The following is a 13,261-nucleotide window of genomic DNA, read 5'->3' on the forward strand; positions in this document are numbered from 1 at the left end:
TTATGTGACCTGAAAGCGTTTAACGTCTCAAGCTCACACACCTTACTTCACACCTTGATAAGATGTACAAGATTTACTGAACCTGTTCACAAACTCATTCAATCTCTCACTAACCTCCCAATTTTCACTCTTTAACGTAACTAGACCGCTTTTAGTCCCAAAAGACGAACGACATGGCCATGTCGGTAGTGGAACATGGCCATGTCGTAACCGTCTAAGCACCGTCGTCCCGACAAAACCATTAAAGTGTGAACTAGGGATAGATAATCTGGGGTCGAGCTGGACCCTACAAGTCTATACGTACAAACTCGAGTCTCTTCACGAGAAAGAAGAGAGAAAGAGAGAGAGAGATCCCAAAGAGAGAGAGATGCTTCTTTAGCAACTAAAGCGAGCAAAAGCAGCGGCGCGAATAAGGAGCGACAAACGCTCGCAGCGTCTCGGGAATACCTGCACACTCCCTCACAAAACCTGCCCAAAAGCGTCGGGACCTGGTCGTCCAGTGACCAACCTTCGAACTCTTCCATTAGTGGAGTGAAAGCGGCAATAGCTGCAGGATAAACGGCTAAACTCATTACTAAAGCCCAAAAACTAAGAACGACACGATCCGACTCTAAAGTCGGTAATTTCTACTCAATTTATCTACACTTAATTGGAGGAATCTGGTCCCTATTCGATGAAATTTCGAATTAACCTTAATAATCGGTAAAAACTTCAACTTAATCTTGATTAACGTGAATAAACGCGCTTAACTACGTTTAATCCTTAATGGAGAAGCGTCGTCCAGAAGCTCGGAACAAGTCGACTTGAACATGTGACACTTCAACCAAACCTTCGCTAAGATGGGACTCCATTCATTCTTAAAGTCAATCCTTCGACTTTAACGTTCTAAGGCTAAGATTAACGATGATATACTACTCAAACTACGGCAAAGCTAGAACAAGCGTCGCTCTCACGCTAGCTCGGAACCTAGTCGCAATCAACTGAACACTCTCGAGAACCTCTGAATAGGACTCCATAATGTGATCAGGGTTTTGTCCCTAAATTCCCCAATGAAACATGATTCACATTAAATCTGGCTTTAGCCTATAAGGCCAGCATTAAAACTGCGCCATAACTACAAACACAAGTCGTCCAAACTCTGGATCACCTCGACTAGAAACCTTGAAGAACACTGATAACCTCGAATCATGATCCACCCAAACTGGATTGGTCTCGTTCACCTCGAGGGGATACAAGATATACATGATATCTTAACTATGTCAACATACGAAAACACTAACTATGTCTTAAACTCTGTTCAGTGATATAATATCACAAACTTATCTTGGAGATACTTCATCTCTCATGAGTACGTATTCACAGAAATACGGGTACAATACAAATATAAATCAATTCACTTGATTGCCTGTATGATTACTACGAAACCATTTCATCTCTTGTTACTATAAGAGCACTGGAACATCTCTTGTGACTGTAAGAGAACTGAGAGTGTATCTCTTGATACTGTACGAGACCTGATACAACTATCACGGTATGATCACTTTTCTAATATTACGATATACTAAATCGAAATGGGAATGTACAATGTTAGATCACTAATGATCGAGAACAATGATAAACACATAACTTTAAGACTAGTCTCCTAGCTCCCATTCTAGAAACGTAACTTTAATACTTTTAACACTGTACACCTGTTACCTGAAACGAACGAACGGTAGCACGAGTAAGCGTGTGCGAACACTCCCATCGAGGGATGTTCGGCCGTGAGGCCTCAACCGGATGCGCTGTCAACGAGCGGGCACGCCCTAACCCACGGCTTCACCTAACGACACCCCTCACATATGATGGTGCCCCGGTAATCCGCGCCGCGTTCGACCTGATGGAACTCATCTAGGACCATTTACTTTTACTTTCACTTTTGCTATTACTATCATTACTTACTCATGGTCAACATTACATGTCATCATGAATGTGAGGATACTAATACAAATACAAGTACAAATATCATCAAAGCTATGAAGATGATAAGTCAACTAAGTAATGACGTCGTTAGTACAAATGTACAACTTATGTACGAACAATGACCATCGTAACGTATACATATATAGTACGTTTAATGACGAAAATAAAAGTAAATCATGTAGTACTCGGATCACCACATTAAGCGGCTCCGACCGCCGAATGGGTGACCCTTGATAACAATTATCAAGAGTGCGGGAAAACCACCAACAAAAATGTCTCGGACAATGTCCTCTCCGATCCCTAGTACCGTTCCCTCAGCGCGGATTGATCCCTGATGATCCTCGCACGATCAGCTAGTGGAACGATGAGCCTGATGCCGGCTCCCACTACAGGGAAACATATCTCTTTGGTGGTAACATAGATAGGATAAAAACATATGAGCACTACATATACATGGTGAACCTGGCACTTGATGTCAACACTGTGAAGAGAAGACAGCTCTAAAACCCAAACATGTGAAAAACAAGAAAACAACTATATATAGCTGGACATGTAACGAGACTATAGTCCTATCCTGAAAGCACAAAAACTGATTAAAAAAATCAGGAAAGAATTGTCATTTTTTGCTAGTGGCTGAGCAAGATCTTGTGCGATGAATTTAAATTAGGAATTGAAGTGTGGCTTAAACCTCATTGCTAGTTGAAGAAAAACTAGCATTTAACTTTGATTTTGATTTGCTTCTAATCTAAGCCATGCAAGTAAGGGGAAAAGAGAGGGCACCAAACATTTGTTTGTCTCAATGAAACATTTTAGTTGGTAACCTTCATATGCAACTAAATGGCTGAATATTTTTCTGGACTCATGGATATATTCCTGCTTCTTTGTATCTCTGTTGGTTGTTGTTTACTTCATTGCAGTTCGGGTTGTGGGACTTTGATGTGAATCAATTAAGATGAACTAAAATGTTTAAAGAGCATAATGAAAATTATGCTTTAGGTTAACATATAAAAGACCACTCCAAATATTAAGATCCCATTGATAAGGTGTTGGCTTCGACTTATAACAGTGATTGGTTGTGAGCAACAATTTTGTGGTCTAAACCTAATCAAATCTATCTAATAAATGTCTTGTTTATTATCAAGAGCTACTGTGAATGAGACTACTTTTATATAATTAGTACTTTCTATAAAGCAATTAAAAGCTATCTACTTTGCAAATTTCTAACTTGAGTGTGGCTAGGTACTTGCAGTCATTGTTGCCAATAAGTTGGTAGAAAATTAATTATTTTACACTTTATTTGGTTAATACAATGGATTATCTAACACAAGGACAAATTGGAATTATTTTTGTCGGTGTCAATGGATAAATTCTCGAGGTTTTTGTCTTCTTGACATATATGACTTGTTAATTTTCTTAAGTTGATATCTTGGTTTGAAAATTAAAATATATTGTGTGAGGATTGATTTATAAATTTCTAGTGTGTAAATTAATTTTCTTGTTATTTTTCTTTTCCAATGGCAGAGTTTCTTCACGTCAGGTCTGAAGGGGTAGTGCATTTGTAAAGACGAAAGGAGAGAGGCTGCTTCTCAAGTCTCTTTAAGCTATCAGGTATGTCAGCACATTTTCTAAATGAATAGTTGCTTCTCAAAACCTCAATGTGTTAATTCTACATAATTGATCTACTTTACCTACAGATAATAGCATCAATTTTACTATGCTAAAAAATTAGTTGATAAATGTACAGTCTTTAAAGGCTAGTTGTAGGCAATATCACGTATTGTAGGCAATATCACGCTCTCAATCCTTTCAGGAGAGCACATGATAGGACCTTTTGGGTTACCTGGAGTATATAATTTTTTTTTTCCTTATATTTATACAGTACAAGCTAAATGGTTGTTTATAGGATTTGGTGCTGCTAATGTCTTGTTACTCCAATAGAAGCACTGTGTATGTACCTAAAGCAGTAGATTGTTTGAAGAAAAGCCGGTAGTAGAGCTTGTTAGTGCTTTTGCTTCAAAGCTGCAATGACTAATGGTCAGGCTTGTCAATATGTCTTTGATTGATTAAGAATTGGAACTGCAAATATCATTATTCCAATATTGGGGATGTTTTTATAGTAATAGGCGCATTATTCCACTTATATTATTGTGTATAAAGAGTAATGATAGGGATTTTTAATTGCAGGAGGTGGAGCACTATGAGATTCGAGAAGTTTTGCGATGTGAGTATACTTCTTTTAGTTGTTTTTCATTTCATTTTTTTTTTTTTTTTTGAACTGAAATTAGAAGAATATATAGGTGCTTTTCATATTTCTTCTGCAATGAAGGGGCATTACAAGATGTTCTACTTAAGAATTTTCCTGCAGAGATAAATCGATTTCCGGAGAATGATATCAACATAACTTGAAAAGTAAATAAAAACATCGAATTTGATATCCGCAAAAAGTATAAGACTATAGAAAATGAAATTGTATGGTGTGTACCCTGAAGCTTTATTGAACTTCCCTGTTTGGAGCTCTTCATTAGGCCTCAAAAATGGACTACGAAATTAAATGGGTTAATTTGGTTCTGGGATGTTTGCTTTGCACTGGTGTTGTGTTAATTACTGGATTTTCTTACAAAGGCTCCGGCTTTGGTAAAATTGGCTTATGTTTCATATGAAATGCGACTCATTTTCTCTGATGTTGGGTGGTTAGTAATTTTAATGTGCGGTTTTGCCATTTGCTAGTTTCACACCTATCTGAAGTTCTTAGTTAACATTGTTACAGAATTTTGTAGTTGTACGGGCCAATCTTGCATTTCAGATGCAGTTTCTAAGTACCAAGTCATCTCAAAGTATTCAAACAGCAGCCCCGAGAGATTAATCATATGGATACACGTCCAATACCCGTAGTATAGATTCAGATATAGCATGAGAAATCTGATTTAATTACATGTTTTAATCAGATCTTTTTTGTGCTCTTGATTGACATTTGGAAAAAAAATTCACGTCCTTACACCCTAAGATATCGAGTGTATAAAGAGAGTAAATTGGAAAGAAGAGGGTAAAAGAACTTCTCGTTCTACTTCCTGCTCTAATTAGGTTAATTGTCATGCCTATATCCGTGTCTACTATTGGCTAGTTTGTTGACAATTGAAATCACTTTTTAACACTTAGCTAGCTGAGGAAAAGCGTAATCTTACCAGTAAAACTTGTATTAGATTTGAGGTTCTTTATAGATTAGGTTGCACTTCACTTTTCGTCGAATGTTGAGAACTATCAATCATGTTAATTATTGCATTAAATTTGAAGGATATGAATTGAATAACTTTGATCTTATGATACAAAAAACTGCTTGTATTCTGTATAGGTTTCTTATTACCCAACAAACTTTGTACCCTTGTTGTAGATGTTGCTTAACAGGGTTTGACATGTTATCTTGATCTGCTTTTTGTATTTTCTGGATCTTGTTTGGAAGTCATTATTTTCATGTTCAATCTCTTTTTATTTCAAATATGTTTTCCTTTGGAGCTCGTTTGGATGAATCATTTTGTTGCTTAATTTCTTCTTGTCTTTACCAAATAGGTTGCTAAGGACCCATCTGGCAAAGATATCAATGCTCTTAAGCAGCACATAAAGAACCTCCTCATCCAGCCCCGTCCACGCCTCACTTCAACATTTTGTATGATCCCCGCAGAGGAGCCATCTTTTCCTGTGGACCAATTGAAGGCTTCATTTTGTTTCATTTTGTCTATAACGAAAATATATATTTGGAGTACTGTTACTATTTGGTTGTTGGGATTAAACTCATAGTTTTTTTGGTTTAATATGGATGCCGAATATATGATATATACAATTTGAAAGTTTATGAAGTTAACTTTTTGTTCTCTAATTTTTTTATGCAAAACTTATTGTGATTGAAGTTACTTGCATGCGTATACATATTTGTCATAATCTTTTGTATTTACATGTATGATATATTTATTGGTTAATTGTTAATTGTTGTTTCGTTGTGGATGCATAAATTTCTATTCAAAACATGCATAATAATGCATTACAAATGCATCTTTTTGCCGAAATTTTGAATAAATGGCAGTTTTGATTGCCAAAATATATATCTTAGCCGGCACTTTTGACTACCACTATAGATATGTATAGTGGCAGTTTTGATTGCCGAAATAGATATCTTAGCCGGCACTTTTGACTGCCACTATAGATATATATAGTGGCAGTTGTGAATGCCGAAATAGATAGATTAGCCGGCACTTTTTACCGCCGAAATAGATATGTATAGTGGCAGTTGTGAATGCCGAAATAGATATTTTAGCGGGCTCTTTTAAGTGCCACTATAGATTCTTTTGAGGGCACTTTTGAGTGCCGAAATAGACATTTTATCTGGCCGTTTTAAGTGCCAGCACTTGTATATATACTGGCAATTTAAAGTGCCGGCTATTTAATATTTACTGGCAGTTTTGAAGAAGTGCCAGCAAAAGAATTGCCGACTGAGTTTTACCCGGTATTTGTGAGTGCCACAAAGAACTGTCGGAAAAAATCTTTCCTGGCACTTTTGTTATCTTTCCTGGCAGTTTAAACTGCCTCTAAAAGCCCCTTTTGGTGTAGTGATATATCATAATAACCCTACAATGCATGAATGCCACATGTATACACATATGCTCAAAAAGGCGACATAGACATAATAAGAAATTCGATGATTTTGAATAGCACCACCCACCTTGTAGTGATGCCGGAAGGCTAAAACTAAAGTCCCACGATTATGGTCGCCGATTTTTCGCGACCCTCGGCAAACGAAGCCGAAAAGAGGTTTTCCTCAACAACTCGACGCAGACTTGTCGGAATTCCAATCCAAGTCTCCCAACGCGTCGGTTTATACTCCAATTAGGACTACAAGAGATCAAACCCATGTTAGATCTCATATTTCACAAACTCCATTTCTAACCCTAGGTTTTATACTTAATACCCAACACATACTATTCTTGGAATTTCATAGCATAAACAAGCTCTAGAACTCTAAGAAAACTCAAAACCCACCAAAACAAGGAATCTAAACCAAACCCTAACTCATAATCAGATAATCTCACCTCAACTTCTAGCTTTTTCCTCCACTCAAGCACGAGAGCCAAGCTTCACCCCTAAGCAAGCTTTTTTCTCCTCCAAGCTCCACTCTTGGGGCAAACCCTAGAGAGAAAAAGAGAGGAAGGGAGAGAGTGGAGAGTGAGAGAAGGTTCTAGAGAGCGAGAGAGAACTTTTCTCTTTTGATCTCAAATGAAGGCAATGAGGACTAAGGGCTTTGGAACCCTTATATAAAGCCTCCCCATTGATAATTGCACCAAGGCCCCTCACAAAATTAACAGTTTGCTCAACCCGAATTTTTGCGGGTTCGGGGTTCGGACTCTACAGCCAGGGTCTGGCCGCCGAAGGCATTTCCAGTCTGATTAGCTTGGAATTTTTCCAACTTTGCTCTCCAAGGTCCAAACACCTATTTAAACTATTCCGAAGCATTCGAAACATTTAACGGACCTCTACAAACGGTCCATTACCACACTTCGGTCAATTTGACTGAAGTTCGATACAACCTACTGGGGATTCAGTATATTACATGCTCGGTGACGTTCCCTCCATCCTCTCTCTTTATATTTCTCGCATTATTCCCGTCTGTTGAGCCTAGCACCATATGACTTTAGTACATATTACTCTACTCGGTTATATCTCTATACTCGTCTATTATGATTTAGGAGTAGAGTGGTTGATGACTATCTCTATACATGATGTGACATCATTGTGACCTAGTTGGTCGGTTTGAGATTCTGGTTAATGACCTATTCGGTTGGCACACCCTGAGGGGTTGATTGTTGGCTACTTGCCAATGGCTATTGATCATATTTGCATCGATCGCTACTGCTCGTATGCATTTCACGTACACCAGCAGTTTGCCCACCACAATGGTGTTCTTTTTCGAAAAAGTGTTCGGACTTCCGACTCGTGAGCCCAGGAGCTTATGCTAGGGTTATATGCCATTAGAGTGGCGTGGCACTTGCCTGAGGTCCTTAGACCGACATGGCGAATTCTAGATTTGGTATTCTGGACTGATTGTCCGGTTGGCGCATGTTGATGTATAGTAGTGATAGTTGCATTTATATACCTTGTTTCCTCACTTTTATTTACTACTGTATCATTGTTCCTAGCTACTTTTTGGTTACTAGTGAGTACACTCGTCCTCGACAGTTTGCAGTACCCGTTGGGAGACCCTCTGTTGGTTTCTCAGCCTCCCCATTTCAGGTGACATTGGAGGTCCGAGTCGGGACGAGGCGTGAGGCGCGCGCATAGTGAGAGTAGAGTTCGAGAGAGAGTTGGCTTTTGTCGTTATACCACAGATCGGGGTAACGAGCTTGAAACCCAATTTTATGTATCGTTTGATTAACGTTAATGTTTCAGTGGTATTGTTTGCATGTTTTACAAAACGTGGACTCTGTGCATTGCTTTGGACAGCATGTAATCACTGTTAGAGACCTCTTGACTGATCGTCAAAGGTCTGGGAGCCATTGCGGAGTTAATTGTGGTCGCATGGTGTTGTTGGTGAAAATTCGCCGAACGGATGTAGGTTATTTGGTAGGTTTTGGTGTTTTAGTGTTGTGGATAGCCTGAGAACCCCGCCATGCCTTGTTGACTGGTTGCTACTGCCATTCTCGAAGTGCGAAGATGGTAGATTAGCAGCGGAAGGGTTTCAGAGCCTGTTTCGGCGACTTCGAAAATTCGGTTCAACAGATTTTCGTGTAACTGATCCTTTTGTACTTGTTGGGAGTTGTTGCTATCCCAGACAGTATGGGACTTTGTTGGAATAGTTCGAACCCGATGCTCGAGGTCCTGGAATCCCACAATTGGAATTTCAAGGTGATCGGCACACGAATAGGGGTTTAGGTGTATTTTTTGTGTGCGTTTTGATTCCATTTTCGCGAAGTGGGTGGTCGCTGATGGTTGCAGCAGTAGGGAAGCCATGTTGGCTGGTTGGGACCTTATTGGTGCGAGGCATGGACCAGCGATGAGCCCTAGGTGGGTTCCAAATCCAAAAACAGTAATTTTCGAGAACCCGACACGGTGAATTTTGGGAATTTCGCTTTTGGATCGCACCACTTAGCGTGCGGTTGTCCCGACACCCAAAAGTGAGTGTTTGGGGATATCAAGGATGGTCACATGACTTTCGGAGTATCTCAGTACACTTAGGAGCTTAACAGAACCCTGAAATGCAGAAATCGAGCGATTTCGGGAGTGGTTTCGTACCGCATTGGTTGCTGCTGTTTGCAGCAGTGTGGTAGCCTTATTGGCTGGTGTTGGGGTGAGGTGTGACTCCTCTGGTCACTGCAAGATGGTTGCAGGTGGCTCCAGTGCCGAAAGGGGCACCCTGGGAGCCAAATCGGTGATTTTTGGGATCTTAGCTTTCCATTTTGACGCACTATTTGTGCAGCTGCCCCAATAGGATTAAATTAATGTATTGGGACAGCGAATGAGATAGGCTTTGGGTCAGACTTGCTCTAGAATGCTCCGTGGGTTGGGTTGTCATTCCGACGAGTCAATGCAACGATCGGGCAATCTTTCGGTGATGTTGAACGGGATCCTAAAATTCAATTGCTCGCCTGTCGGTTTCACTTGAAACCATAGCTTTTGTAATTAGCGGGTTTGAGCTAATTACGTTTTTGGTGGGACTTTGTATAGGTCCGGACTATGGCAGGAGACATTGACGAGGGTCGACGACCTGGTTTTATTCTTCGGTAGAGGTGGGTACTTCGATCCGAAGTCGATAAAGTGGTGCTTACTCGGTGATTTCTATCCTTGTTATCTCTTTTCATTTATTTGATGTTGCTTGAGCTTTCGTACACCACTTGACTTCGTAGTTAGTCGCTCTACACTTACTCCTATTTCATATGATCATGATCTAGTATAGAGCGATGTTCCTGATGATTGAGCCACCCATGGTATGTTCATAGTAGATGACCTTGACGTTAGTTGACTTTATAGTCGGTGACACTCGTAATAGATTTGACATTAGTTGACTTTATAGTCGGTGACACTCGTAGTCATCTACATTGTATGTTTTGACATTAGTTGACCTTATAGTCGGTGAAACTTTCATTTTGACATGATTATAGTAGATGATATGACATTAATTGACCTTGTGGTTGGTGACACTCATATTCGTACATAACATAATTTGACATCAGTTGACCTTATGATCGGTGACATCTCTAGTGATCTATTGGTGACTAGGTTATATAGACCTTATCGGTCAGTGACATAGTGACATTTCCTTCGAAAACAGTGGATTTGATTCGGTTGACCATTCGTGGAGTACTCTTTCAGCTAGTTGTTGTTGTGGGCCTTTGAGCATACTGCATCAATTGCCACAGCTTGTGAGCATTTTCACGTACACCAGCGGTCTGATCCACCGCAAGAGGATGTTCTTTTCTTAAAAAGTGGTCGTATATCCGATCTGTGAGCCCTACAAGGTGCCTGTTAGGGTTATATGCCAGGTAGGTGAGCAGAATGTGGTTTAGCTTGAGGTCTTTTGACGACCAATACAGCAGTGGTTTTGGTTAATTGTTGGTTTCGTTCACCTAGTTGATGCATAGGTACGTTCTACGGTTAGTTACAGTAGCAGAAAGTTATATGCTGATTGGAAGTTGTAATTCCTTCTTAGCCGTTATTGCTACTATTCTGGTATACCTGTTGATTATGCCTCATTGTTGTTTTCTGCTAAGTAGTAGTATTTTCGCATTTATTGTCTATTATTATCCTATTGCTACTGACTCTATGATATCTGTTCTTTACTTTGGTTATCTCTTACTTTACGGTGAGTACAGCTCGCCTTCGTTGGCTTGCGACATTCACTGGGAAGGGAGATATGTTTACATGTTATCACCCGCTACCATTTTTCAGATGATGCGAACGGTAGGGGTTGGGACAATACGTGAGGACGGCATAGCTTGATCGCATTAGCGGTCCTTACCCTAGTTCTTTCCCTTTTACTTTTTTAGCAGACTAAATAATCGAATGGTTCAGTTATATAATCATTTATTATTGCTTGAATAATAATCGTGGATTTGTATAAACTTGGGATTTCTAGTATGCATGAACTCGAAGTTTTTCAGGATTTTTAGTATATCGTTTATTGAAATCTTGTTATCTGGTTTTCTACCTCTCGAGGTAGTTAGTTTTCAAGGATTGAGGTTCCGTGTAGGAAACAGTTTTCAAAAACTGTAATACCTAATAATTTGAAATTGAAGTTTGATATATATATATGAGTCGGTCTGGTATGCTTCTGGAAGCACGGAGCGCTCCGTGCTTCCAAGTTGTTTTCGATGTTCAGACTTTCGAATCGACGATCGGCTCTGTTAGACTTGATCTAGAGTATTTGAAGTATCTAGAAAATAAATTTTGCGATTTTTCGATATCATTTGCCAAGTGATCGAAGTGGCTCAAAATCAACAGCGAAAATAAAAATCTTACAAAATATGATGATATGACATTAAAATTTTAAATCAAAGTTATTGATCTTGTTTTATATGGTATAAAGAATTTTCTATCAAAATTTCATATAATTTGGATATATCTACACCGTTAAACTTGCAAACGGCTCACCATGGCCATTAAAATTATTGATTTTGAGCCCCTTCGGCCCTTCGATCACTAGGCAAATGATATCGAAAAATCGCAAAATTTATTTTCTACGTACTTCAAATACTCTAGATCAACTCTAACGGAGCCGATCGTCGATTCAAAAGTCCGAACATCGAAAACGACTTGGAAGCACGGAGGCCTCCGTGCTTCCATAAGCATACCAGCACAACTATATATATATATATATATATATAGAGTGGAGCTAGAATACTTGTACAAGTACCATGGGGGTGGTGCTTTAGTGTTTTTAGCCCTTAGATGGAGAGATGTGAGGTTGAGATGATGGTGGTAGGTGGTGGTAGGTGGAATAGTGTTTGATCCAAGGACTATTAGTAATCAAGAAGTAGATCTAATGGCTAAAAACCTAATAGCACCATGGGGGTGATACTTGTAAAAGTATCATAACTCAACTCTATATATATATATATATATATATATATTCTGGTTGCTATACTATTGATGGTACCAAACGCTCGGTGCTATCGACTTTTCTGCTGTTGGATCTACCCCTTTGACCATTTTCACTGCTAGATCATACTATTTAACCAACTATCCACTCAATCCTAGAAAACCACTATCATCCTAACCGCACTGTAAATTCGATAGCACTAAGCGCTTGATATTATTGATAGTATAGTAACATAATTCATATTTGTGTACATATAGAGTTGAGTTGAAATACTATTAATAGTTTCATATGTGTATATAGAGTTGGGCTCTTTTGCTATTAATTTTTTAGCCGTTAGATCTACACTTTGATCAATTTCACCTTTTAATTAGATCATACTATATTCAACCAACTATCCACTCAACCCTAGCAGGACTACCACTAAACCTTGGGGGACCACTATCATTTTAACCTTGTAATTTTTCATTCCAGTGTTAATACCTTGATAGCAAAAGCGCCTGAATATTATTAGTAGTACGACTTCCAGTCTAATTTTATATATATATAGAACTAGACTGAAATACTATCAATAGCACCAAGTTATTAGTGCTATTAGTTTTTTAACCCTTGGATTGAGAAATGTGCGGTTATGATAATGTGGGCCCCCTAGGGTTGAGTGGGTGGTTGGTTGAATAGTATAATCTAACGGGTAAAAATAATCAAAAGGGTTAATCTAACGGCAGAAAACTTGATAGCACCAAGTGCTTGGTACTATCGATAGCATAGCAGCTGGACTAATATATATATATATATATATATATATATATAGAGAGAGAGAGAGAGAGAGAGAGAGAGAGANATAAAACAAGATCAATATCTTTGATCTAAAATTTTAACGTCATATTATCACGTTTTGTAAGATTTTTATTTTCAGCCGTTGATTTTGAGCCCCTTCGTTCGCTGGGCAAATAATATCGAAAAATCGCATAATTTATTTTCTAGGTACTTCAAATACTCTAGATCAAGTTTAACGGAGCCAATCGAGGATTCGAAAGTCGCAACATGGAAAACGATCTAGAAGCACGGATGGCTCCGTGCTTCCAGAAGCATAGTAGCCTCACTCTCTCTCTCTCTCTCTCTCTCTCTATATATATATATAGGTGTTTATATGTGGAGTTAGAGAGAGAGTTGGCTTTTGTCGCGAATAGGGAATCGATTTTGGCGAAACAAAATCGCAGGTTT

General features: G+C 38.9%; 1 long non-coding RNA gene across 1 annotated transcript; it reads left to right on the forward strand.

Moving 5' to 3' along the window:
• On the forward strand, nt 3,488-5,763 carry LOC109713182. The gene is made up of 3 exons (XR_002217059.1): nt 3,488-3,570; nt 4,147-4,183; nt 5,527-5,763. It is a non-coding gene; the product is annotated as an uncharacterized LOC109713182 (long non-coding RNA).

The sequence above is a fragment of the Ananas comosus genome, linkage group 7 (genome assembly GCF_001540865.1).
Source record: "Ananas comosus cultivar F153 linkage group 7, ASM154086v1, whole genome shotgun sequence".
Taxonomy (NCBI): Eukaryota; Viridiplantae; Streptophyta; class Magnoliopsida; order Poales; family Bromeliaceae; genus Ananas; species Ananas comosus.